This window comes from Triticum aestivum, chromosome 5A, assembly GCF_018294505.1.
Source record: "Triticum aestivum cultivar Chinese Spring chromosome 5A, IWGSC CS RefSeq v2.1, whole genome shotgun sequence".
Taxonomy (NCBI): Eukaryota; Viridiplantae; Streptophyta; class Magnoliopsida; order Poales; family Poaceae; genus Triticum; species Triticum aestivum.
Genome location: NC_057806.1, coordinates 634,959,223 through 634,986,975, shown reverse-complemented (window position 1 = coordinate 634,986,975; position 27,753 = coordinate 634,959,223). Strand labels below are relative to the sequence as shown.

Sequence of the window (27,753 nt, the reverse complement as noted above, 5' to 3'; positions counted from 1 at the left end):
TCATGCCTTACGAAACTTCCATCTCTTCTCTAATGCGTCCACTATGAGAGATGGACAAGTCACTTTCAGATCCTTGAAACCTTGGGTTGCCACTACATCATCCATAGCATTGGTATCTGAAATTTCGATAAATTCAAGGCAACCATCCTTAAGTTCATCGCAGTTATGTTGGTCAGCTAAAGCCAATGTGGTTGCCACAGTGTCCACATTCAGATCCTTGCAAAGTATGCTTTGGCAAACCAGCTTGAGCCTCTCCATGGCATATCTGTCCGCAGCCACCAGTAAAAGCTGGGCCATCTCAGTATCCTCATCCTCACCACCTGGCAAAGAATCGGTATAGATGAAGTGCAGCAGGGCCCTGAAAACAGCAGGTTGCATGTCCTTGATGGTTATTCACTGCCTCGGCTTCGCCTCCCGCATCGGCCCATAGAGCTCTGCCTTCAGAACAGGTGACCGCATAGCAAGAACGAGCCTATGTGCTTCAATGGTCTCTCCTCCAACACTGAAACTGACATCGAATCCCTCCTTTTCTTCCAACAGCTTGCCAACATGTTCAGTCATGTCAGATGGTGGCATGTCGATCTTGCGGAGCCCCAATTTGGTATCTGTAACATATGGCTTCTCGAAGACAGTGATGATGCATTCGATCTTCAGGTGATCATCTGTCACATCCCTAGTTCTAGTATGCACTAGTCTAGCCCTTCTTGTGTGCATCATGTTTAAGTTTGAAAGAAATATGAAATGGGGATTGAGGGAGTCCTGGAGTAGGGGGTGTCCGGATGACCGGACTATACCTTCAGCCGGACTCCTGGACTATGAAGATACAAGATTGAAGACTTCGTCCCATGTCCGGAAGGGACTTTCCTTGGCGTGGAAGGCAAGCTTGGCGATACGGATATGCAGATCTCCTACCATTGTAACCGACTTTGTGTAACCCTAACCCTCTCCGGTGTCTATATAAACCAGAGGGTTTTAGTCCGTAGGACAACATACAGAACAACAATCATACCATAGGCTAGCTTCTAGGGTTTAGCCTCTCCGATCTTGTGGTAGATCTACTCTTGTACTACCCATATCATCAATATTAATCAAGCAGGACGTAGGGTTTTACCTCCATCGGGAGGGCCCGAACCTGGGTAAAACTTCATGTCCCTTGCCTCCTGTTACCATCCGGACAAGACGCACAAATCAGGACCCCCTACCCGAGATCCGCCAGTTTTGACACCGACATTGGTGCTTTCATTGAGAGTTCCTCTGTGTCGTCGCCGTCAGGCTTGATGGCTCCTACGATCATCAATAGTGATGCGATCCAGGGTGAACTTGTCTCCCTGGACAGATCTTTGTCTTCGGCGGCTTTGCACTGTGGGCCAATTCACTTGGCCATCTGGAGCAGATCGAAAGCTATGCCCCTGGCCGTCAAGTCAGATTTGGAAGTTTAAACTACACGGCTGACATCCGCGGGGACTTGATCTTCGATGGATTTGAGCCACTGCTGAGCGCGCCGCACTGCCACGACGAGCATGATCTAGCTCTGCCGCCTAACAGTGCCCTGAAGACCGCACCTGCATCGGCTTCGACCCTTAATTCGGAGCCAACTGCGCCAATCGAGGATGGGTGGTTGGACGCCGCCTCGGGGGCTGCGATCCTAACGATGATCGAGCCGAACACCAGCCCCGCACTCCGCGAGACTCGTGATTGGAAGGAGCCGGACTCCTCTCCGGACTCCGAACCATTCGCGCCTCTGCCGATCGAATCCGATTGGGCGCCGATCATGGAGTTTACTGCCGCGGACATCTTTCAGCACTCTCCCTTTGGCGATATTATGAAATCACTAAAGTCTCTCTCTTTATCAGGAGAGCCCTGGCCGGACTACGGTTAGCGAGATTGGGGTACGGACGATGAAGAAATTGAAAGCCCACCCACCACTCACTTTGTAGCCACTGTCGACGATTTAACCGACATGCTCGACTTCGACTCCGAAGACATCGACGGTATGGACGCCGATGAAGGAGACGATGAAGAACCAGCGCCTATTGGGCCCTGGAACACCACCTCGTCATATGACGTATACACGGTGGACGCACCAAAAGATGACGACGAGGAGCGGAAGGACGCACCGAAGGCTTGTTCCCTCGAAAAGCAGTCAAAGCGGAGACGCAAGCGCCGCCCCAAATCCCGCCTTGACAGAAATAGCAATCACACAGACCCAGCGCTGGAGCAGGGCGAACCGCTACTGGACAACGACAATCCGGATAATCAAACCGAACAAACAAATCCTATCAAGGATAATGGTCCGGACGATGTAACACCGAACAGGCACCCGGAGCAGCAGACTGCCCGTAAAAGGCTTGTTGACACCGCGAGGAGTCTGAAAAAGCAGAAGCAAAGGCTCAAGGCTGCGCAAGACACACTCCACATCAGATGGAGTAAAATACTCGACACAGCAGCGATGTACAGCGACAACCGCCCCTCCAAGAGCTACCCAAAGCGGAAACTGCTACCTGAATTCGATGAGGAGGCCTCAGACCCCCCACAACCAAATATCAAAGCAGCCACCTGGTCGGATAGACGACCCCTCTATCAACACAGAGCGGCATATAACGCCACTCACAATACAACACGCGACCCATGCGAGGGCTCGCACCCAAAGGACGGTGCAACAAGATCCATCTATGGACCACGCAAGCGCGCCCCGGCATACAATTCAACACAACAAACATCCGAACAACGTGGTACACCCAGCTACATGGGTGCCGCACACCCCCTATGTTTCACCTATGAGGTGCTGGACCATGAATTTCCAGAGGGATTCAAGCCCGTAAGCATAGAGGCATATGACAGAACAACAGACCCTGGGGTCTGGATTGAGGACTATATCCTTCACATCCATATGGCTCGAGGAGATGATCTCCATGCCATCAAGTACTTACCCCTCAAACTCAAAGGGCCAGCTCGGCACTGGCTCAAAGGCCTCCCCGAAAGCTCCATTTGAAGTTGGGAAGAGCTCGAAGACGCCTTTCGGGCAAATTTTCAGGGGACTTATGTCCGACCTCCGGACGTGGACGATTTGAGTCATATAACTCAACAGCCCGGAGAGTCAGGCAGAAAGCTTTGGAACAGGTTTCTTACTAAAAAGAACCAGATTGTCGACTGTCCGGACACCGAAGCCTTGGCAGCTTTCAGGCATAGCGTCCGTGACGAATGGCTCGCCAGACAGCTCGGCCAAGATAAGCCGAGAACGATGGCCGCATTAACAAACCTCATGACCCGCTTTTGTGCAGGTGAGGACAGCTGGCTAGCCAGATGCAGCACCAGCGAGCCCAGTACATCTGAAGTTAGAGATGGAAACGGGAAATCACGGTGCAACAACAATAACAAACGCCGGAATAAAGAAGACAACACGAAGGGCACGACAGTAAATGCCGGATTCAAAAGCTCTCAGCCAGGTCAAAAGCCGCCCCCCTAAAGGCACCAGGGATGAACTGTCCAGCCTCAACAAAATTCTGGACCAAGTATGTCAGATCCATAGTACCCCTGGTAAACCTGCTAATCATACCCACAGAGAATGTTGGGTCTTCATGCAGTCCGGCAAGCTCAACACCGTACACAAGGGGGAGGATACACCAAGTGAAGACGAGGACGAGCCTCCCAAGCAAGACGCAGGGGAACAAAAGCAATTTCCACCAGAAGTCAAAACAGTAAACGTGTTACACGTGATCAAGGGAAAAAACAACACGACACTCCCAGGAAAATATACCCAAGTGCCTGTCACCGCGAATTCCTGCCACTGGTCGTCTCAACCGATCACTTTCGACCATCGCGATTACTCAGCAAGTATCCGACACGCAGGATGGGCTGCCCTGGTATTAGACCCAGTAATTGGCGGATATCACTTCACACGAGTCTTGATGGACGACGACAGCAGCCTAAACCTAATATATCAGGATACAATCCGCGGGATGGGGTTAGACCCAACACAAATTCGCCATAGCACTACTACCTTTAAAGGAGTAACGCCAGGCCCAGGGGCTCGTTGTACGGGCTCCCTCCTACTACAGGTTATATTCGACTCCCCCGATAACTTCCGTCACGAGCATTTAACCTTCCACATCGCTCCGTTTCGAAGTGGCTATCAAGCACTGCTCGGACGCGAAGCTTTCGCTCGCTTTAATGCAATACCACACTACGCCTCCCTCACACTCAAGATGCCCGGTCCACGTGGCATCATTTCAATGCACGGAAATATCAAGCGATCTCTGCGCGCCGAAGAGAGTGAGGCTGCCTTGTCAGCCGCACACTAAAGGCGCCCGGACCAGCGAAAGCATCCAATAGGTCGTCAAGACCTCAGACACAACTAATCGAGTCTGACGCCGCTACTTATACCGAATAAATGGTCACACCCCTATTTGTCAATACAAGGGGCTCAACGCGCGCAGACAAGTGGCAATTTCTCCTCATCTTGAATTATACATGGTTTCCTTAAAAAACTATCTTTTTGCATGACAACTTTTTCACCTAAATTCCTCTCTTTTACAGACGATCATCGTGCTACACCCGTCCAGGATACGGCAGAACGGAGACACAGGCGCAAACATGCAGCAGGGACCCGCTCCAAGGATTCTTTTTAGATTAAGACCCTGCGTAAACCTTTTTTACTGTCTCTTGTTGATACATATCCACTGTTGAGAAGGATGCTGACGTCTTGGCATGTGGCCACGCCAGAACAATGCACGTACCTGGACACAAGGGGCTTCTTACAAAGGCCATTATTTAGGCCCGGTTTATACCACCAAGACCGAATACCTTAGGGAGTGTTCGGCGTCGCGAGTTTGGCCTTATATGCGTCAGCTTCGAATCATTGTCTTTGGTCAAATGTTGGGTTTGCCCGGTTCTTGTGTTTTGGTGCCTTACGTTCCGCTTTACCAGCTAAGGTAGCACCAGGAGAACTACTGCGATTGTGCCCTGGTTCATCCGGACGAGCACCTCAGTAGAGAAAGCCAAAAACTGACTGTCATGATATAGCGTGAGACTGGTCAACCTCTCGATGACCTGTTGGAATGTTAGAGTTCCTCTGCCTTAACGAAGGGCCGTTTTCCGGCCAAGCATGTCCGCACCCCGGGATCAGGAAAGTGCGGAGCCACCAGGGGCTATTTAGTAGCCCCACTGTCAAACTCCTATGGCTAAGTGAAAGTGCTAAAGCATCATAGTCCGGTTGCCTCGCTCGCTCCGCTATCACCTCCTTAATAGGACCAAGATGTTGGGATAAGTGTGAATGCGTGTTTTTGCGAGCACCTCCGCATTATATGCGCGAGGGTTGAAGCCAATGGCTGCAATCTTTCAGGTTATACACATGTATACATAAACGGCCGCCCAGGAGGCATCATATTACTTCCAGGCAAAAGTATAAAAATAGCCTTATAAAAATTTATAAAAGCATTTCGCTTACAATGAGATTACATATCACTCAAACATAATATTTTTTGAGCACTGGGTCTCTATCAAACGAGCACCCTCAAGAACTTCTTCAAAGTACTGCTCAGCAACCCTTCGACCTATGGCCGAATCCCGCGCTGCAACGGTGGTAGCATCCATCTCCGCCCAGTATGCTTTAACATGGGCAAAGGCCATCCATGCGCCCTCTATGCACGCCGACCTCTTCATCGCATTAATGCTTGGCACCACGTCAAGGAACTGCTGCACCAAGCTGAAATAGCTATTCGGTTTTGACCTATCCGGCCATAGCTGATCCATAACAGACCTCATGGAGAGTCCGGACAACCTATTTAGTTCGGCCCATTCGGCTAATTGGTCAGTCAATGAAAGTGGACGCTCGGGAGAATGGAATTGTCTCCAAAACAGCTGGTCTACTTCACGGGCCGTCTGACCCTGGAAATACTTGGCCGCATCGGCAGCGCTCGCCGCCAAATCCATATATACATCCTCCGAACTCCACAGCCGATCCAAAGGGGCATACCGTGTGAGGGAGTCCTGGATTAGGGGTGTCCGGATGGCCGGACTATACCTTCAGCCGGACTCCTGGACTATGAAGATACAAGATTGAAGACTTCATCCCGTGTCCGGAAGGGACTTTCCTTGGCTATACACACAGTTCGGGACCCCCTACCCGAGATCCGTCGGTTTTGACACCGACATTGGTGCTTTCATTGAGAGTTCCTTTGTGTCGTCGCCATCAGGCTCGATGGCTCCTACGATCATCAATAGCGATGCAGTCCAGGGTGAGACCTTCCTCCCCGGACAGATCTTCGTCTTCGGCGGCTTCACACTGCGGGCCAATTCACTTGGCCATCTGGAGCAGATCGAAAGCTACGCCCCTGGCCGTCAGGTCAGATTTGGAAGTTTAAACTACACGGCTGACATCCGTGGGGACTTGATCTTCGACGGATTCGAGCCAATGCCGAGCGCGCCGCACTGTCATGACGAGGATGATCTAGCTCTGCTGCCGAACAGTGCCTTGGAGGCCGCACCCGCGTCGGTTTCGACCTTTAATTCGGAGCCAACTGCGTCGATCGAGGATGGGCAGTTGGACGCCACCTCGAGGGCTGCGATCCCAACGGTGATCGAGCCGAACACCAGCCCCGCACTCCGCGATACTCGTGACTCCAAGAAGCCAGACTCCTCTCCGGACTCCGAACCCTCCACGCCCCTGCCGATCGTATCCGATCGGGCGCCCATCATTGAGTTTACTGTCGCGGACATCTTTCAGCACTCGCCTTTCGGTGATATTCTGAAGACACTAAAGTCTCTCTCTTTATCAGGAGAGCCCTGGCTGGACTACGGTCAGCAAGGTTGGGGTACGGACGATGAAGAAATTCAAAGCCCATCCACCACCCACTTTGTAGCCACTGTCGACGATTTAACCGACATGCTCGACTTTGACTCCGAAGACATCGACGGTATGGACGCCGATGTAGGAGGCGATGAAGAACCAACGCCTATTAGGCCCTGGAAAGCCACCTCGTCATATGACATATACATGGTGGACACCCCAAAAGAAGGAGATGGCGATGGAACAGCGGAGGATGACCCCTCCAAGAAACAGCCTAAGCGCCAGCGTCAGCGGCGCCAATCAAAATCCTGCCAAAACAAATACGGTGATTCCAGCACGGGAGATAATAATACTCGGGAGAGTGCCGAAGAAAACCCCCTCCAGCAAGATTTAGCACAGGAGGATGGAGAAACAAGCCCTCATGAGAGAGCGGCAGACAGAGAGGTCGAGGACGATAATTATATGCCTCCCTCCAAAGATGAGGCAAGCCTCGACGACGACGAATTTGTCGTGCCAGAGGATCCCGTCGAGCAAGAGCGTTTTCAACGCAGGCTTATGGCCACGGCAAGAAGCCTCAAGAAAAAACAGCAATAGCTGAGAGCTGATCAAGGTTTGCTAGTCGACAGATGGACTGAAGTCCTTGTGGCCGAAGAGCATAAACTCGAACACCCCTCCAAGAGCTACCCAAAGCGCAGGTTGCTACCCCGACTAGAGGAGGAAGCACTTAAACCTGCATCACCTGCAGTCGATACGGCCGATCGGCCACCTCGTGGCTGCGACGGAGAAGCCTCTCGACCCTCCACTCAAGCCGCACCCCGTACCAAGGCACGGGAAAATGCGCCGGACCTGCGAGATATGTTGGAGGACAAGGCAAGGCAAACAAGATCGATCTATGGATTGCGTGGGCGCCCCACGACTCGAGACGGTAACCATCACATCAGCCATAAATTCGGCAGGGCCGAACACAGTAGACAAAGCTCTTCGGAGCTACGTCGTGATATAGCCCAGTACAGACGCGCCGCACACCCACTATGCTTCACAGACGAAATAATGGATCATCAAATCCCCGAGGGTTTCAAACCCGTAAACATCGAATCATATGATGGCACAACAGATCCTGCGATATGGATCGAGGATTATCTCCTTCATATCCACATGGCCCGCGGTGATGATTTCCACGCCATCAAATACCTCCCACTCAAGCTTAAAGGACCAGCTCGGCATTGGCTTAACAGCTTGCCAACAGGATCAATCAGTTGTTGGGAGCACCTGGAAGCCGCATTCCTCGACAATTTCTAGGGCACTTATGTGCGACCCCTAGACACCGATGACCTAAGGCACGTAATTCAGCAGCCAGAGGAATCGGCCAGGCAATTCTGGACACGGTTCCTAACAAAGAAAAAGCAAATAGTCGACTGTTCGGACACTGAGGCCCTAGCAGCCTTCAAGCACAATATCCGTGACGAGTGGCTGGCCCGGCACCTTGGACAGGAAAAGTCGAAGTCTATGACAGCACTCACGACACTCATGACCCGCTTTTGCGCGGGAGAAGATAGCTGGCTTGCTCGTAGCAACAATATGACCAAGAACCCTGGTAATTCGCATACCAGGGACAGTAGTGGCAGGTCGCGTCGCAACAAGCAGAAGCGCCGCATTAACGGGGACAATGCTGAGGATATGGCAGTTAATGCCGGATTCAAAGGCTCTAAATCCGGTCAGCGGTAAAAGCCATTCAAAAGGAATCCTAGGGGCCCGTCTAGTTTGGACTGAATACTCGACCGCTTGTGCCAGATACATGGCACCCCCGAAAAGCTGGCCAATCACACCAACAGGGATTGTTGGGTGTTCAAGCAGGCAGGCAAGTTAAATGCCGAAAATGAAGACAAGGGGCTGCATAGCGATGACGACGAAGAGCCCCGACCGCCGAACAAAAGTGGACAGAAGGGTTTCCCCCACAATTGCGGACGGTGAACATGATATACGGAACCCACATCCCCAAGAGGGAGCGGAAGCACACGTTAAGGGACGTATACGCGATAGAGCCTGTCGCCCCAAAGTTCAACCCATGGTCCTCCTGCCCGATCACTTTTGATCGAAGGGACCATCCCACTAGCACCCGTCATGGCGGATTCGCCGCATTGGTTCTAGACCCAATTATTGACGGATTTCATCTCACTAGAGTCCTTATGGATGGCGGCAGTAGCCTGAACCTGCTTTACTAGGATACAGTGCGGAAAATGGGCATAGATCCTTCGAGGATTAGGCCCACCAAAACAACCTTTAAAGGCGTAATAACAGGTGTAGAGGCCAACTGTACAGGCTCAGTCACACTTGAAGTGGTCTTCGGATCTCCGGATAATCTCCGAAGCGAGGAGTTAATCTTCGACATAGTCCCATTCCACAGTGGCTATCACGCACTGCTCGGACGAACCGCATTCGCCAAGTTCAATGCGGTACCGCACTAGGCATACCTTAAGCTCAAGATGCCAGACCCTCGAGGAGTAATTACGGTCAATGGAAACACCAAACGCTCCCTCCGAACGGAGGAGCACACGGCGGCCCTTGCAGCGGAAGTACAAAGCAGCCTCTCCAGGCAGTTCTCCAGTCCAGCCATTAGACGTCTGGACACCGTCAAGCGCGCCCGAAGTAACCTACAACAAGACCGCATGGCACGCTCCAAGCAGGCGTAGCAATGCGGCCCCAACCCCAGCCCTCGCAAACATGCGTCACCAGTACTTCACGTACATAACTACACTCTAGAAATACCATGGGTACAGGGGGAGGGGCACCATCACGGCACGCCCAAAACACGGCTTAAACCGCACCAGGGGCTGCCGATTTTTTAATTTTCTCTTACTTTCAGGACTCCATTCTTCGAAAGGCCTGTTCAGCAGTTCAATTGCCGGACAAACGATGCAAGAACCAGGGAAGCAGACAAGCCACGCCGCATTACGGAACTCCCAGGTGGTCTCTATCACGAGAAGTATACCTGTTTTCGCATACTATTTCGCAACTTGCCCCTAGAACGGACATGTTAAATAGTCCAACCTTTTCGTTATCACATTATTTGTATCGTTCTGCTTTGATCGCAGCTCTCTTTAATAAACAATGCATAGCTTTTGTCTATTTTTTCATTACTTTTTTTATATATGTTCCTTAACGACATGTTGCACCCGTACACTTTGGTACGGCCGAAATACGCCAGGGGCTTCAGTACCCCTCAACATGGAGTGAGAAGTCCGAACGCTTTAACAAGTGCGGCACCTCGAACTTATAGCATTATATGCATCGGCTCCGAATCATGTCTTGGGTCAATGGTTGGGTTTGCCCGGCTCTTATGTTTTGGTGCCTTACGTTCCGCTATATCGGCTAAGGTAGCACTAGGAGAACCACTGTGATTGTGCCCCAGTTGAGCTGGGTCGAGCACCTCAGTGGAGAAAGCTAAAACTGATTGTCATGATGAAGCGAGATCTAGTCGCTGTTCGAGAGGTTTTTCGAGTCCCTAAAGACTTATGCCGCATAGAGCAAGGAGCCGGCTTTGTCCGGCCAAGGCGTGGATAGCGCCCCAAACTCGGTCTTCCGAATACTAGGGGCTTCACCGAAATTTAAAATTATAGAATTCGATGGCTAAGTGAGAGTTATCACGCATTATAGTCCGATTGCCTTGTTCGTTGGGCTGAGCGCCTCCCTCGAAGGACCCAAACATGGGAAAAAGAGCGCTCAGGTTTATCCCCGAACACCCCAGCACTAGCGGCACGGGGGCAGAAGCCGACGACTCGGCATCTCTCAGAATTGATAAACAACCGCACAGAAGGTAATATTTTAAATTCCAACAACATTGCTTAGCGCATATGAACAAGTTTTCAGTGCACAGGACAAAACAAGCATGTTTCACTCAAAAATTATATCCCTAGAACATTCATCCTCCACAAGGCGGGCACCCTTCAGAACATCCTTATAGTAATTCTCGGGCTTGTGATGCTCTTTCCCCAGCGGTAGCCCGTCCTTCACAAGCTTCTCAGCATCCAGCTTGCCCCAGTGCACCTTAGCACGGGCAAGGGCCCTACGGGCACCTTCAATGCAGACGGAGCACTTGATGACTTTGAGCCTTGGATAGGCCTCCACCAGCCACCGCACCAGCCCGAAATAGCTCCCAGACAGAGCCTCCCCAGGCCACAGCCGAGCTATGAGGCCCTTCATGGCCTGTTCGGCCGCCTTGTGGAGCTCGACCAGTTGCTTCAGCTGGTCGCTCAGGGGCACAGGGTGTCCGGCCTCAGCATACTAAGACTAGAAGACCTTCTCTATCGAGCTGCCCTCCTCGGCTCGATAGAATGTGGCAGCATCGGACACACTCCGGGGAAGATCCGCGAACGCTCCTGGAGAGCTCCGGATTCGGGTAAGTAACAAGTAACTCACGTTTATGTGTTCGCTTTGCATAAAGAATGCCTTACCCGCCGCTATCTTCTTCACCTCATCCAACTCCTGGAGGGTCTTCTGGGATTCGGCCTTGGCAGACTTGGCATTTTCAATAGCCACCGCGAGCTCGGACGCTCGCGTCTTTGAGTCAAGCTCCAAACTCTCATGTTTTTCCATGAGAGCCTGGAGCTCTTGCCGCACCTTGCCAACCTCGGCCTCATACTTCTCCCGCTCGCTGCGCTCCATGGCCGCCCTCTTCTCGGCCTCGACCAGCGCTTGCTTAAGGGTCACCACCTCAGACGTGGCCCCTACAATAGCCACGATAATCCTATCATTTTTTGCAATTGCACCTTTTTATATATATTTAAACAAGGTATTTCTTACCTTCATTGTCCTCGAGCTACTTCTTGGCACGCCTGAGCTCTTGCTCGGACCGATCGAGGTTCTGCTTTAGCGTGTCCACTTCCGCAGTCAGTGCAGCGGACGCAAGCAGAGAAGCCTGCATACGCATATTGACTCCTTTTTGTTAGACTCCTGCGAATTTTATTTGATCCTCTATTCGGCTTTTCTTCCCGAACGCCAAACAGAGCATCAGGGGCTACTGTCTATGTGGTAATATTATTTACACATTCTTTACTTACCTCAAAGCATGTTAAAAGGCTAGTACAAGCTTTAGTCAGTCCGCTCTTGGCAGACTGAACCTTCTGGACCACCGCACTCATAATGGTGCGGTGCTCCTCGTCGATGGAGGCACCTTGGAGCACCTCCAACAGATTGTCCGGCACCTCCGGTTGGACGGGGGTCACCGGCACGGTGGGCTTGCTCCTCTTGGAAGGAGGTCCCCCGCTGGACTCTGGAACCTTTGAAGGTTCCGGAGTGGTGTCCGGCCTAGAGCCGGACTTGGAGCCCTGGAGGGTTTCATCCCCTTTACTCCTAGAGTCCGGGAGGTCGCCTCGCGGCGCCTCCAGGACCACCTCCTCCCGGATTGGAACCTGTTGGGACAACACTTCGGTGTCGTCCGTAGGGCGGGGGGAGGAAGCCGTCGGAAGCGAGTTCACATCCGAAGAGTCAAGTGAGCCGCTCGACGACGCATCGAGCCGGTCTTTGGGTGGGCTGCATAAACATATTCGACATAAGGGAAAGCTGTGCAATAAACGAATACTATGAATTACTCTGGTATCTGGATACTTACAATTTAGCCAGGGGCTTGGCCCTGGGCGGCCACTCCTCTCCGCCGTCGTCGGCGTCGGTGGAGTAGTCCGGAGGAAGGGTTTTCCCCTTATTGGACCCTTCGGCCTCCCCAGCTGGGGCGGCCTTCCTTTTCTTCCCTTCCCCCGCTGGAGGGGGAGGGGTCTCTTCTTCCTCCTCCTCGTCTTCATGGGAGGAGTTCGTCTTGGAGCCGTCGGATAATGGATCTGATGCCTCCTGGCGCCGGGCACTCTTTCGAGTCCCCGTGGCCTTCTTCTCCGGCAACACATAGGGTGCAGGAACTAGCAGCTTCGCCAAACGAGCGTCCGCTGGGCCTTCGGGCAAAGGAGCCGGATAGTTGATTTGTCCGGACGTCTCCTGCCAATCCTGTCAAAGGCAAGGGAGCTTAGATCCCACATGGAGTCAAACTATGAAAAACTGATACCCTGTAGAAGGTAAAAATAGCTTACCGCACGAGCGTGACGCTGCGTGCTGAATCCGCGATCCTCGGTTGCGGATGCGGGGGCCTCGGCGCCTTTGAAAAGCACCTTCCAGGCATCTTCGTACGTCGTGTCGAAGAGCCTACTCAGAGTTCGCTGCCGCGCCGGGTCGAACTCCCACAGGTTGAAAGCCCGTTGTTGACACGGGAGGATCCGGCGGATGAGCATAACCTGGACTATGTTGACAAGCTTGAGTTGATTGTCCACCAGGGTTTGGACGCGTGTTAGGAGTCCGGTCAGCTCTCCTTTTTTACCCCATGACAGGCCCGTCTCTTTCCAGGACGTGAGCCGCGTTGGGGGTCCGGATCGGAACTCGGAGGCTGCGACCGACTTAGGGTCGCACGGCTCAGTGATGTAAAACTACCATGATTGCCACCCCTTCAGGGTCTCCACAAAGGAGCCCTCGAGCCATAAGATGTTGGACATCTTGCCCACCATGGTGCCTCCGCACTTCGCCTGGCTACCGCGCACCACCTTCAGCTTGATGTTAATAGTCTTGAGCCATAGGCCAAAATGGGGGCGGATGCGGAGGAAGGCCTCGCACACGACGATAAACGCCGAGATGTTGAGGACAAAGTTCGGGGCCAGATAGTGGAAATCCAGGCCATACTAGAACATGAGCCCCCGGACAAATGGGTGGAGAGGGAAACCCAGTCCGCGGAGGAAATGGGGGAGGAACACCACCCTCTCATGGGGACTAGGGGTAGGTATGAGTTGCCCCCCTTCGGGAAGCCGGTGCGCAATGTCGTTGGACAAGTATCCGGCCTTCCTTAGTCTTTTGATGTGTCCCTCCGTAACGGAGGAGACCATCCACTTGCCTCCCGCTCCGGACATGGCTGGAGAAGGTTGAGGTGGGAGTGCGGAGTTGGGCGCTGGAGCTCGAGTGCGCGAGAATGGATAAGCAAGGGAGGAAGAAGGCGTAGGTGAAACGGTGGATCCTTATCCCCTTATATGGGTGGACGCAACTACGTGTCCCTGCCAGCCTGGTAAAACTCGCTTATCTCCAAAGCGCCATAATCAATGGCGCGGTTGGGTTACCCGCGCCCGTATTGATGAGAATCCCGGAATAAGGGGACACGATCTCTGCTTTAACAAGACGTGCCAAGGAAACCGCCTCGCATGACGCGCTGAGGTGGGATAATAAAACGACTCGGATAAAGGCTTGGCCGTGGTGTGTCGCACTACGGAATACGTCAGCAGATTAGATTTGTGTAAATATTATTCTCTCTACGGCAATATGTGGAAACTTATTTTGCAGAGCCGGACACTATCTTTGTGTTCAAAATCTTCTATGAAGTAATTGGAGGAGGAACCCACCTTGCAATGCCGAAGACAATATGCGTGCCAGACTCGTCATCATTGAAGCCTGGTTCAGGGGCTACTGAGGGAGTCCTGGATTAGGGGGTGTCCGTATGGCCGGACTATACCTTCAGCCGGACTCCTGGACTATGAAGATAGAAGATTGAAGACTTCATCCCATGTCCGGAAGGGACTTTCCTTGGCGTGGAAGGCAAGCTTGGCGATACAGATATGTAGATCTCCTACCATTGTAACCGACTCTATGTAACCCTAACCCTATCCGGTGTCTATATAAACCGGAGGGTTTTAGTCCGTAGGACATCATATTCATACACAACAATCATACCATAGGCTAGCTTCTAGGGTTTAGCCTCTCTGATCTCGTGGTAGATCTACTCTTGTACTACCCATATCATCAATATTAATCAAGGAGGACGTAGGGTTTTACCTCCATCGAGAGGGCCCGAACCTGGGTAAAACTTCGTGTCCCTTGCCTCCTGTTACCACCCGGCCTAGACGCACAGTTCAGGACCCCCTACCTGAGATCCGCCGGTTTTGACACCGACACCGTGGATCTCCGAACTTCCTCCGCAACATAAAGGATTTCCTAGCTACAATGTCCCCGGCTTCCCGAAGCTCCTCCTTCTTTGCCCTCATAGCAGAGCGGAGGTCCTTTCTCGTCGCAACAGCCTTCTCAAGGTCCGATGCTTTCGTTCGGTTTTCCTTTTCAAGAACCTGGCAACGATCGGCGGCGGCTTTTAATTCTATGGCCATCTTGGCCATCTTGTCTCGGCTCTCGCCATGCGCGGCCTTCTCGGCTTGCAACTCTTCGGCCGCCTTCAAAGCAGCCGCATTACCCAACCTCTCTTTTTCCTTGGCTCGGGCAAGTTCTGCCCGCAAGGCTTCAACAGTGGCAGCTCCATCTGCAGTCACAACATATTAAAGATACCGGCATCATGCTGCTCTTCCTATGTGGCGTTTACCAGATAATGACACTTACCCTGTGCCTCGTCAAGCCTTTTGTTAACAAGCTCGATGTCGGCGTCTGCCGCATCCAACTGCCGTTCTAAATGGGCAAACTCGCTAGTCCGGCTAGCCACCGGAGCTTCCATCACCTGCACATAGAGGCAGTATGGTTATTACCTGGGAATATGATCCTCTGTTCGTCGTCGTTTCCGACGACAACCAGAGTTTCAGGGGCTACTATCTACACAGGGCACACCTAGCATGTGCAAGACTATCTACACAGGGCACACCTAGCATGTCTAGGACTATCATCCATTCTTTTATGTACCTCAAAGCATGTCAGTAGACTCATAAAAGCTTCATGCAATCCGCTTTCGGCGGATGATGTTCTCTCCATCACCGTATTCATTAGCACACGGTGTTCATCTGAGATGGCCGCTCGCCCCACCAACTCCCTCAGAACATCTGATCGCACACTCGACGGTGCTGGACTCTTTTGTCTGCTCTCTTCGGGAGCCGGACACTGGGAGCTTTGGGGGTCAATGGGATTATCTTCTGGCCTCACCGGACTTGGAGAGGCCCTCCGCGACGACACTTCAGGGTCGCCCGCTTCTAGAGTGGAGGAGTCCGGAGGAGGCGTTTCGCTCTCCCCCGAAGACGAGCTCATTTCAGAGGGGCTAAAGCCCGAACTACAAAAATATATGCGGTGGTTATTTTCTCAAAAGAAAAAGATGGCATATATGTACTATTAAAGTATTTCGGGTCACTTACGACTCGCGGGAGAATTGATCCCCGCGCGGACTTTGTACGGCAACAACACCCCCAAGGTAGGACCCTCTGTGGGAGACTTCTTCTCCCGTTTGGAAGCTTCGGCTTCCGAATCCCCGGGCGCAGTCCTTTTCCTCTTCTGGTCGTCTTCCTTCATGGAGACGCTCGCTCCCTCAGTTAGAATGGGCAGCGTTGGGGGCCCACGTCTGCCCGCATTATCCTCCACAATATCTTCCTTCAAGGGCTCCGGGCAAGGTGCGGTCTGGAGCATCTTTTCCAATACCGGATTTTCCAAACCCTCAGGGAGGGGGGCCGAACACCGAATCAACTTCGCCTTTGTTAGCCAGTCCTGGTTAAAAAGCGAACTCTCAGAAATAACATCGTAACAAAGGAGAGATAGTATGTTCGGCCGGAAGATGCCTTACCTGTTCGGCGGTGCGGTTACTACTTAGGCCCACGTCCTCAGTGATTTCTGGACACTCCACCTAAGGTCCAAAGAATGACTTGTACATCTCCTCGTGCGTCGGGCCGAGAAAATTTTGAATGACATGCGGTCCCTCGGGATTGAACTCCCACAGGCGAAGAGGCCGGCGTTTGCAAGGCTGGACTTGACGAACCAACATAACTTGTATTACCACAACCAAACTGAAATCTCCGTTGAAGAGATCTCGAATGCGGATTTGCAGTATAGGCACGTCCTTGGCTGGACCCCAGCTCAGACCTCTGCTGATCCATGACATCAGTTGTGGTGGAGGGCCCGAGCAGAAAACAGGGGCGGCCGCCCACTTGGCACTTCTAGGAGCCGTGATGTAGAACCACTCCTGTTGCCACAATCCAGACACCTCTGGGATGGAACCTTTGGGCCACGGAGCTCCCGTCATCTTGCGTATTGAGGCACCTCCACACGCTGCATGTTGCCCCTCGATCATCTTCGGCTTTACTTCAAAGGTCTTGAGCCATAGGCCGAAGTGAGGGGTAACCCGGAGGAAGGCTTCACACACGACAATAAATGTCGTGATATGAAGAAAGGAGTCTGGAGCTAGATCATGGAAGTCTAGCCCGTAATAAAACATCAAACCCCTGACGAAAGGATCTAGAGTAAGACCTAGACCTCGGAGGAAGTGGGAGACGAACACAACGTTCTCGTTGGGTTCGGGGGTGGGGACGGCCTGCCCTCGGGGAGGCAGCCGATGCACAATCTCGGTGGTCAGATATCTGGCCTCCCTCAACTTTTTGATGTCTTCTTCCATGACGGAGGAAGGCACCCATTGGCCTTGAAGGCTAGATCCGGACATGACTGAAGGTTCGGAGCACCTGACCTGAGATTCAGGCGTTTGACCTTGAGGTGGGGGAAGGATTCGATTGAGCATGGGAGGGAAAAATAAAAGCCTTGTCCCCTTTATAAAGAGGGTGAGTATCAAGCGTCCTCTCCGTGTCCGTTTGGACTTGCCTATAATCTAGGAGTCCTAGAAGCGGTTGGGTTACCCACGCCCGTATTGATGAGAATCCCGGAATAAGGGGACACGATCTCTGCTTTAACAAGACGTGCCAAGGAAACCGCCTCGCATGACGCGCTGAGGTGGGATAATAAAACGACTCGGATAAAGGCTTGGTCGTGGTGTGTCACACTACGGAATACGTCAGCAGATTAGATTTGTGTAAATATTATTCTCTCTACGGCAATATGTGGAAACTTATTTTGCAGAGCCGGACACTATCTTTGTGTTCAAAATCTTCTATGAAGTAGTTGGAGGAGGAACCCGCCTTGCAATGCCGAAGACAATCTGCGCGCCGGACTCGTCGTCATTGAAGCCTGGTTCAGGGGCTACTGAGGGAGTCCTGGAGTAGGGGGTGTCCGGATGACCGGACTATACCTTCAGCCGGACTCCTGGACTATGAAGATACAAGATTGAAGACTTCGTCCCATGTCCGGAAGGGACTTTCCTTGGCGTGGAAGGCAAGCTTGGCGATACGGATATGCAGATCTCCTACCATTGTAACCGACTTTGTGTAACCCTAACCCTCTCTGGTGTCTATATAAACCGGAGGGTTTTAGTCCGTAGGACAACATACAGAACAACAATCATACCATAGGCTAGCTTCTAAGGTTTAGCCTCTCCGATCTCGTGGTAGATCTACTCTTGTACTACCCATATCATCAATATTAATCAAGCAGGACATAGGGTTTTACCTCCATCGAGAGGGCCCGAACCTTGGTAAAACTTCGTGTCCCTTGCCTCCTGTTACCATCCGGCCTAGACGCACAGTTCGGGACCCCCTACCCGGGATCCGCCGGTTTTGACATCGACAGGGATGATAAACCCTAGCACCAGAATAACCCAAATAGGTTCAACCTCAAAATATTTTCAATGAATCCAAAATGCCTTTGGAAAGTTCATCATTTTTGAATTGGTCCAGAACCTCTGCCAAATATGGTGGACATTTTTCTAGGCCAATCTGGATTTCTGAATTAATCCATGAAGTATTTGCATTTGGGCATTTAATTACTATAAATATTTTAATTTCCCAAATAATTCTGAAAATGGTTGAGGGCTGTTGAAAAACATTTCAACAATGCCCACAATTTATTTCAGGATTTTATAAAGTGGTTTAGTATTTTACTAAATCCAAAAAAACAAACAAAGACAGAAAATAGAAAACAGAAATAAAAGGAGAGAGAGAAAGTACCTGGTCTCACCTGTGCAGTCCACTAGTGTGCGGCCCACTGGCCTAGCGCCAGTCGTCGCCCTCCTGGCGCCAGTGGACAGGGCGCGTGCCCGAGACGCGCTCGCTCCCTGCGCGCCACGCCACCTACCTGCCTGGCCTCCCGAGGCCAGCATGACGCCGCGAAACACCTCGCTACTGTCGTTTGGATCTCGCCGACCCGCTCGTCCCTTTCCCCCTGCCCCTCCCTCGCCGTTCCCCACCTCACCGAACACGCCCGCAGCCGCCGACTAGCACCACTGCGGCCATCGCCTCTCCCCCGTTCCCTTGAGCAGTCCAGAAGATCCGCCTCGTCGCCCTAGTCCTCTCTGCCAGGCCACACGGCGCCGGACGCCTTGAAGCATTGTCCCTGACCCCTTCATCCTCCTCGGGTCGCTGGAGATTCGCCTCGCCGCCCCGCTCGCTCCGACACCTCCCCGGCCCCGCCGTCTGCACCGGAAGACTCACCGTGCGCCACTGAACCGCTCCCCTCCGCCTTTTTCTTCGCGCACGCCCCGTAGCTGCTGCCCCGCGAGCACCCGACGCCGCCGTCCGCCATGGCTGGTGAGCTCCGTGCCCTTGAGCCCCTCCGCTCCTACTAGTTGCTCTGGCGTGCTCCTGCTTCCCATTAGGTGCTGCCTAGCACCTTCGTTCGCTCGCCTCGAGCTACAGCACCCCGCCCGCGCATAGTCGTGCTTCGGCCACCGCTGTCGACTTTGACGTCGCCGCCGTAGCCCGCCCCAGCACCGCCCACGGCCACCACCCGACGCGCCTCGTCGCTCCGCAGCCGTAGATCCTAACGGCGCCTCGAACGGTGCCCTGTAGGTGAAATCTGAGGTGCCCCACCGCGTCTAGCCTCGCCGGCGTCGAGTCGCCGGCGGGTTTGACTCGTTTGACCACTGGTTTGACCTCCCCTGACATGTGGGCCCAAGCCCTTGATTAGTTAACTCTAGATTAATTAGAGCTAACTAATTTAGTTAACTAAACAAGTCACTGACATGTGGGCCCCGCCTTGCTAACAGCCCAGTTAGGGTTAGTTTAGCACGAACTAACTCAGTTAGTGGACCGAGTCACTGACCAGTGGGTCCCACTGGTCAGGTTTGACCTGGACCTGGCGTGTTGACCTGCTGATGTCACACTAATGTCATCTCGATGCAATAAGCTATTTTCTGGATTTAATTTAAGTCAGGAAATTCCAGAAATTTGTATAAACTTTAAAAATTCATAGAAAATCAACTGTAGCTCAGAATGAAATAAATTATATATGAAAAATGATCAGAAAAATCCAAAGAATCTGTTTATGGCATTTGCATGCATGTTAGAGCAACTTATATCCTCTGTTTAGGACAATTCAATTAAATGGCATTTAAGAAAGCACATATGGGGTTTGAATTTGAACCTAGGGTTCAAACCAACTTCATTTAATATGGTTGCTAGTTGCATTAGTTCAATCAACAGCATATTGCCATGTCATGAGCATGCATCATATTTTAGCATTGCATTGATTGTGTTTCCTTCTTTATTGTCGGAAGTTGTCCCCTCTTGATAGACGTGGTTTCGACGATGAGTTCGATGACACCGATGAAGAGCTATACTATCTTCAGAAGTGCTAGGCAAGCAAAAACCCCTTGTTCATTCTGATACAATCCCACTCTCTCGCTCCTGCTCTCTTTTACTGCATTAGGGCAACAACGATTCAACTGTTACATGTTGCGGTAGTTGAACCCCTTTCCATTGCATGACCTGTCATTGCCACCGTAAATAGATGAAACCCACTAGCATGAGTAGGAGTTGTTTGAGCCCTGATGTGCCTACTCATTCATGCTTGTTTGCCATGCCTGCTATTGCTTAGAGTTGTGTCAGGTCTGATTCATCGGGGATGAATTATAAAGTTGTAAACATGTCCTACTGTGTGTGAGCAAAGTGTGTTGAACACGATTTGGTAAAGGTATCGATGAGAGGCCATGTAGGAGTACATGGTGGGTTGTTTCATTGGAACCGTCCTTAAGCACAGAGATCTGTATCTATGATTTAAGAACCAGCTACTACCAAGCATTGGGCCCGAAACCAATGGACCCTCTCGGCTTCTTAACCACCCTAGTTCTCTGTCCAGGAGTTGCAACTAGTCTCTGGTGTTTATAGGATATGTGTTGGCGGCCGTGCGTAGCGCTAACCCTAGGGGTGGGCTATGATGTGGTAGATACATCGTGGCCAGGCATGCCGAGCGCCCGTTTGGTGTCTCGGAACCCTGTACACATCGTCCGGGGCCGTATGTGGAAACCTCGGTCGGACTCCTTGCAGGTGGAACCTGGATAGGCGATAAACCTGGACTAGAGACTTGAGTGTTTAGGTAGGCCGTGGCCGACACCCTCGTTGGGCTTCAGCTTGAAGGTTGCCGAGTACATGTCGTGTAAACGACGGTAAGTGGTGAGAGTGTGTGTGAAGAAGTACACCCCTGCAGGGTTAACATCATCTATTCGAATAGCCGCGTCCACGGTAAAGGACTGCTTGGTTGCCTGTACAGTTCATAGATAACTTGAAGTGGATACTCTAAAACTCGCAAGATAAGTGTGAGTGCTATGGATGGCCTTCTCGTAGGGAGACGAGAGCGGATCCATAGTGGTGTATTGAATGGTGAATATGTGGACTCGTGTGCGCCACCTCAAAAGGGTTGCTTGCAGTCGTAGTTCAGGTTAGCCACTGAGTCAAAGCTAGCTTGCTGCAGTTAAACTCCACCCCCCCCCCCTTGTTGATACCGATGCATATGTAGTTAGTTTTGATGTAAGTCTTGTTGAGTACAATTGTACTCACATTTGCTTAATTTATGTTTTGCAGAGAGACGTCAGTCTCGCTAGTAGTTCCGTGTGGACTTTGACGTTTAGCTTGCTACCTCAGCTACGATCTTGTGCCCTCGGCAGGATCTGGTCGTTAGTCAGGATTCTCAGCTCTTTTCATTTGTAGATGTCTGTACTCAGACATGTTAAGCTTCCGCATGTGCTTTGTCTGGTATGCTCTGAATGTTGGGTCATGAGACCCATGTCTATAATATCTGGCTCTCCGGAGCCTTTAAATAAAGTACTTGATTGTAGAGTTTTGTTGTGATGCCATGTTGTATTAACACATATTGAGCATATTGTGTGTATGATTGAAATGCTTGGTATGTGTGGTATCCGATAATCTAGTTGTTTATCCTTGGCAGCCTCTCTTATGGGGAAATGTAGTCTAGTGCTCCTTGAGCCATAGTAGTCCGCTACAGCCCGGTTCACCGGAGTCCTGCTAGCCCAGCACTACTGCTCAGGACACTTGACTGGCCGGCATGTGTTTCACTTTGTTCCTGTGTCTGTCAAATGTCACGCGGTGACATCCGGAGTCCTGCCTAGCCTGCTACAGCCCCGGTTCCCCGGAGTCCTGTTAGCCCAGTGCTACATTCCGGATTCACACGCTGTTAACCGACATACTCGATGTGATTCATGTATGCCTGTCCCCATAGGTCTGTGCCGCTTTGGGTCCACGACTAGCCATGTCGTCCCGGGTTCTCTGTCATATGGATGCTAGCAACACTATCATATACGTGAGCCAAAATGCGCAAACGGTCCCGGGCCATGGTAAGGCGACACCCGTGGGAATACCGTGCGTGAGGCCGCAAAGTGATATGAGGTGTTACCGGCTAGATCGATGTGACTTGGAATTGGGGTCCTGACAGCTTTGGTATCAGAGCCTGACTGCCTGTAGGATTACCAAGCCAAACCGGTCGAAGTTGTGTCTAGAAATGCTTTAGTTATGTAAGGGAATTGATTGTGGAAGGGAACGTAAGGCTCTTTTTTACTCCTTATACCTTATGTCCTTCTGATCTGAGTCAACCTCTTCTTTACTATGGGGATTAAGAACTAGGCCTTCTCATCTATCAATCAAGATGACGTGTTACTAATCCATAGACTTCTAGAATTGATAGGTTCAAGCCTTAGTTCCGTTCCTACTAGTTCCGTATGTTGACCGTTGATCTCGGAACCTTGGTATTGTGTTGTTGAGTGGCTATGCCACCATTTTGCAGGATGTCTCAAATCTTTTGAGCATTTACAGCCGTTATGATGTCCGAGTCATCCCAGGTTTCTAAACACTATGATGCATTTGCAAATCCTTTCCATGTCCCTGATGTCCATTTGGGCCAGATTAATCACACTAATCGGTGAGTTGAGGTACTCTGTTGCCTCGACAGATATGTTGGAGCTACTATTATGATCCTAGGTGTTTTGGGGAGTCACCTAGTGATCTAGCCATGTTTTGTGTTCCCGGTGTGATGATTCTGGCCATCATTCCTGAAAGCATCCCGTGATGCTACTTAGTAGTAGGTATTCTACTCCTGGATTTTTGAACCCGAGATTCACCCTACTTACTTCGTGTTGATAGTGTTTGCTAGTTCCTTAGGATATTAGTAACCTTTGCGATAGTCCTCGAGGTCCGTGGTAAATTCTTCTTCCAATACCATGAACCATTTTGGTAGAAGTTCTTTGAACCAAAAGATCACAACCAGGGTGCTCTTGAGGAGTACTCCATTCAAAATTTGTGACTCTACCAGTTCTACTTTTTTGCATGGGTTAACCGGAAGAAATATGTTGAACTCGTTCGACATGCTAAACTGTGCATCTACAACTCAGAAAATCGTATGTTCCTTTGAGTTGTCCCTCTTTAATTGTTTTCTGGCCTCGGCTATCAATTGATAGTCAAGAGTATGTGTGCATTCGTGTTTATCGGTGCCTTTTACTCTTGTGGTCCATCAAGCCATTCGATTCCGAAATGACTAGGAGAAACAAACTCCAGTACCTCGTCCATCTCTAGGATTGGGTCAAAGTAGTTGTATCCCGCAGATCAAAATGCCAATCCAGCTTTTGTTCTGTTCTACCTCGGAGTATCACCCTCTTTGATAACAAGAGTATTGTGAGAATTGCACACACCCTCAAATGAATTCTTGACGCAGTGATACTTCCCCCCATCATCATTCGCTCCTCTGTTCCATGTTGTTGCAACTGTAATACTGACAAGTGAACTGTGATGTGTGAAATCAATACTCCTAGCAACTAGTTGCTTGGTAGTAAATGGAAAATATTCTCATTCTTAGCGTGTTGGTTATTGAATCATCATTCTAAGATAGATTGTGCTACCTAGTCCTTATTTCTGGTGCACTCCTCGATTAATAAGTTAGGATTATTCAATCCCTTGCTTATTTGATCGTATCATCTTGCTCTGAAAAGCAAGATTGTTCTTGAGCTTAGTAACATATCGGTGGTTCATGATGTTCCGAATATCTTCTCGGAAGTATTACCAGGTTGTCACCTGACCGCTATGTTGAGTTCGTGACCAAGTTGGTTTTCTTACAAACCACCCCTTCTCCAAGAATCTGTGTTGGATATCCCTGAGCTAGTTGGTTAAGCTAAACAACAACCTGGAGAGTTGGAAGATAAATGCTTTATCCAACTTAGTTCATTCCAAAGGGATATCTCTTTGTATACGTGTGTTGAAGAAATATGGTATCTTCAGTGATTGATCTCTGTGACCAAATGCTGGATCTATTGTTTTGTCCAAACTTTGATTTGAGTGTGGGTGATTCTGAAATCAACTCAGAACCAACGATATTCATAATGTTGTCTTACTCGTGGTTGCTTCCTCGAGCATACACCATTATATTCTTTGGGTATGACCAATGCTATCACCCTGTTCATGTGATTGTGGAATTCCATTTATATGGAAACCTGGATGAATTTTTGTTGAGCCCATCGACAACATTCCTATCTTCCCCATGAATTGCTGGACATTAAGCTAGTGTTGGAAATTTTTATAAGCAATATCTTCATGTCCCGTTCATGAAGCATATGTTTGGATGAAAGAAGTGACTTCCTCTAATTCATGTCCATTTGATGCAAGTTGCCGCCGTGAGTTCGAGAAAGATTGTTTTGTTCCCTCTGGTACCATCCCAAGTCAGTCAGGCAAGTACGAAGTATGCTATGGCTTGACAGGCTCGCTACCTTCATTTCATATGTATCTCCTAGTACACCAAGCCTCTAATTGACTTGTTCAAGAAACACGGAGTCTGTTCTAAGGTTAATCCTTTGGACTTCCACGCGTGGAGACTTCAATATCCTTGATGGTGGTTCCCCACCTGAGCTCGATAGTGTTTCATTATAAGACTTCTACATGGTCATGCTTGTCTTGGACAGTATGTTCACATGTATGTAGGAGAACCAGCTCATGTTTTGGAGCTTGCTATCGTAGCTCATTTCCCGAGAATCTCGCAACGTCATCTCGTCGGTTTGTGTTGCAAACTTTCTTTTCCAAACATGTTGTCTGAAATATCCTGTTACCAACCAGATCTGAATCTCAGGCAGAGATGATGGTTGGAACTTTTCCAGGATCTATGATGTAGGTCCCGACAAGGTTGCTGTTCTGGCCGACACACCTAGCCGGAAGATCTGTCATTGTAGTATCTTTGACCATCTTTCCATGAGGATTTCATGCGACTTATCATGGAAGTTGTTCCTTAGGGATCATTGTGCTCTTAGTTTCTTCGATGATTCTATAACCATTGAAACGTTGGAAACACTCTTGACTGTTGAGTTTTTCCCCAGTTACCAGAATCATTCCCAGCATTTGCATTTTGTTCCCAGCTTGCACCTCAGTAGTTGTTGTCCAGGATCATCTTCAAAAGTGGACTTACCATAGGTCCCCTCCACCTCCGATGATAAGCAAATCATCCTTTGCGTTGTCTTCAACAAGGTAGTCCACATCATCCATTCTAGTCCGGGTATGCCATCCCTTTGTACTCCGCCAAATGATTGGCCGACACCCTCGTTGGGCTTCCGCTTGAAGGTTGCCGAGTACATGTCATGTAAACGGCGATAAGTGGTGAGAGCGTGTGTGAAGAAGTACACCCCTACAGGGTTAACATCATCTATTCGAATAGCCGCGTCCGCGGTAAAGGACTACTTGGTTGCCTGTACAGTTCATAGATAACTTGATGTGGATACTCTAAAACTCGCAAGATAAGTGTGAGTGCTATGGATGGCCTTCTCGTAGGGAGACGGGAGCGGATCCATAGTGGTGTATTGAATGGTGAATATGTGGACTCGTGTGCGCCACCTCAAAAGAGTTTCTTGCAGTCGTAGTTCAGGTTAGCCACTAAGTCAAAGTTGGCTTGCTGTAGTTAAACTCCACCACCCCCCTTGTTGATACCAATGCATATGTAGTTAGTTCTGATGTAAGTCTTGTTGTGTACAACTGTACTCACGTTTTCTTAATTTATGTTTTGCAGAGAGACGTCAGTCTCGCTAGTAGTTCCGTGTGGACTTCGATGTTTAGCTTGCTACCTCAGCTATGATCTTATGCCCTCGGCAGGATCTGGTCGTTAGTGAGGCTTCTCAGCCTTTTTCATTTGTAGATGTCTGTACTCAGACATGTTAATCTTCCGCATGTGCTTTGTCTGCTATGCTCTGAATGTTGGGTCATGAGACCCATGTTTGTAATATCTGGCTCTTCGGAGCCTTTAAATAAAGTACTTGAGTTGTACAGTTTTGTTGTGATGCCATGCTGTATTAACACATATCGAGCATATTGTGTGTATGATTGAAATGCTTGGTATGTGTGGGATCCGACGATCTAGTTGTTTATCCTTGGCAGCCTCTCTTATGGGGAAATGTAGTCTAGTGCTCCTTGAGCCATAGTAGTCCGCTATAGCCTGGTTCACCGGAGTCCTGCTAGCCCAGCACTACTGCTCAGGACACTTGACTGGCCGGCATGTGTTTCACTTTGTTCCTATGTCTATCCCTTCAGGGAAATGTCACGCGGTGACATCCAGAGTCCTGCCTAGCCTGCTACAGCCCGGGTTCCCCGGAGTCCTGTTAGCCCAGTGCTACAGCCCGGATTCACAAGCTGTTGACCGACATGCTCGATGTGATTCATGTATGCCTGTCCCCATAGGTATGTGCCGCTTTGGGTCCACGACTAGCCATGTCGGCCCGGGTTCTCTGTCATATGGATGCTAGCGACACTATCATATACGTGAGCCAAAAGGTGCAAACGGTCCCGGGCCATGGTAAGGCGACACCCGTGGGAATACCGTGCGTGAGGCCGCAAAGTGATATGAGGTGTTACCGGCTAGATCGATGTGACTTGGAATCGGGGTCCTGACATCATCCCTAAGGTACGCGGATCCCTCGATGTCGCTTTGCCTCTTGAACTGAGAAGTCTGTGGAGCAAACTTAGTGGTATCATCAGAGTTGAAAACCCTAGGCTCTGTTTTATGCACTGAAGACGATAAACCAGTGCAGTGGTTGACTAGCCTCAGGTCGCAGGACGCCCAGACTTTAGTGCTCTTGCTCGAAAGCACGAGATAAACAGAGATGTAACCTTCGCTTTCTTTTTGGAACCCATCCGGGTATAAGCGGATGGCCCAGTCGTGGTCGCCGACAGTGAAAATGACGGACAGTATGAAGCTCTCCGGTTCGTTTCCCATGCCCCTCAGCTTGCTGTAACCCAAGATATCAAACACATGTGTGCCTTGAGCCGCCCCCGTGGTGCACGCGGACACCGTCTTGCATGCCTCCATCTGGTCTCTAGTGAACGGCGGCAGGATTGCCGGACAGAGGAGAATCGTCGGGACGGAGCCGCGCGTGCAAATCTGATTGGTGTGAAAGAGAAGTGCATTAATCTCCGACGAGAAGCGGAAGGGAAAAGAATCAGGATGCAGGGTAGTAGATCGAACCTCCAGATCTCATGTGGTGACCGTAGATGGCGGCGGTGTGTAACATGCTCGATCTACTGGGGGCTCGGGATCAGATTTGGATGGGAAGGGAGAGAGAGGAAGGTAGGGTTTGGAGGAAGGGGAAAGGTACTAAGCAGAGGAAGGGCAACTTATCTCTGTTGATCCAGTTCAGTATTCATCGATAATCCACCCTCGGGTGACCCAGCTATTTAACCCCCACTCACAAGCACGCAGGCCTGGTTGGCCCAATGGCCTGAATACGCAACGCACGCACCCAAGCCAAACATGAAACGCCAACTGGCGCCACACCCTAACTGCCACCTAGGTCCAGTCCCTCTCCCTGGCCTTCTGCTGGTGGGGTCGCCCCTGCAGGC

General features: G+C 50.6%; 1 pseudogene; it reads right to left on the bottom strand.

Moving 5' to 3' along the window:
- On the bottom strand, window positions 1-27,223 carry LOC123108090 (BTB/POZ and MATH domain-containing protein 1-like; annotated as a pseudogene).
- Window positions 27,224-27,753: the final 530 nt, after the last annotated feature.